At 39.0% G+C, this 1,378-nt stretch overlaps 1 pseudogene; it reads left to right on the forward strand.

Annotated features, from left to right (window-relative positions):
* The first annotated feature begins 529 nt into the window (after nt 1-529).
* On the forward strand, nt 530-1,147 carry LOC123171776 (uncharacterized; annotated as a pseudogene).
* The last annotated feature ends 231 nt before the right edge of the window (nt 1,148-1,378 follow it).

A 1,378-nucleotide genomic window follows, 5' to 3' on the forward strand; every position in this document is an offset into this window, starting at 1 on the left:
TTGGCTGATGGGGATGGTCCATCTATGGCCTCTATGTATGGAGAACTAATAAGTGCAAAAAGGGAAATCAAGGTTGCTGTTGAAAATTCAAAAAAAGACTATTTGGTGATCACTAATTTCATGAATACCAAGATGAGTGGGAGGCTGGATTCTCCATTGCACATGGCAGCATACATCTTGAATCCCAAATATAGTTATGCTGACCCGAGCATCTTTACGGATGTGGAGGTAGTGGTTGCGCTTATGGAAGTCATGGAGACATTTTATCATGATGATGACATGAAGCAAAATAAGGTGTTTAACATTGACTTCACCAAGTTTAAAAAGAAAGAGGGTATGTTTGGGAAGGTGGCTGCATTGAAAGCAATGGATAATAACAATTTCGATGCCGGTAAGCATGTTCTCAAAGTAAAAAAGACTTATTATGACATTTATGAAATTATGGGCTGATTGCATGTTATTTCACTTGTCTCAAATTGTAGGTGATTGGTGGTCAACTTATGGATTACAAACTCCCACATTGCAACACATGGCCATAAGGATACTCAACTTGACCACAAGTTCATCCGGATGTGAAAGAAATTGGAGCACTTTTGAAATGTTAACTCTTAGACTTCTCACAATTAGTCAAATCTGAATATTCTTCTCACAATTAGTCAAATCTGAATATTCTTCTCATAATTTATTTCATGAGGCTTCCATTTTCACTTTGTAGGTAGATGCAAAGAGGAGAAATAAACTAGATGTGGCCCGTAGGGACAATCTAGTTTATATCCAATTCAATGGAAGGATGATTGATAAAAGAAAGAAGTTATCCTCTTCTAGTGATGTTCTTCTTGGTGAAGATGCGTCACGAGCACAAGATTGGATATGCGAAGATGCATACATTGATGATGAGTTTGATCCCACTACGGGGGTGCCATACAACATCATTGATGAAGCAATGGAGGAAAGCGAACCTACAGAGCTTCGTAGGAGTGCATGAGTTAGAGAACTTCATGAAGTTGAAGAATACGTTGAGGATGATGATGATGAATCTGATCATGGGGTAGATATGGAGGATGATGAAATCGATTACGAGTCCGATGATGATGGGGTGATGGCAACCAAAGATGATGATCAGGAGGAGGAGCCCCCGCAGCCTTGAGCCATTCGTCGCGAACTTATTTTGCTTGCTATTTGTGTGCCCGAACCTTATGTTCTTAATCCTTATTACCTTGATACCTATTTCTATGTGTGTGGCCGAACCTTGTTAGCTTGTTACTTATTTGGCTATTTCTATCTATATGGCTGAACTTATCTGGACCTTGTTACCTATTCGTCTTGTGAACCTTATTATGAATTATATTCACTATTCCCTATTTGTGTGGCTGCTATT

Source organism: Triticum aestivum, chromosome 1A (assembly GCF_018294505.1).
Source record: "Triticum aestivum cultivar Chinese Spring chromosome 1A, IWGSC CS RefSeq v2.1, whole genome shotgun sequence".
NCBI classification, from domain to species: domain Eukaryota; kingdom Viridiplantae; phylum Streptophyta; class Magnoliopsida; order Poales; family Poaceae; genus Triticum; species Triticum aestivum.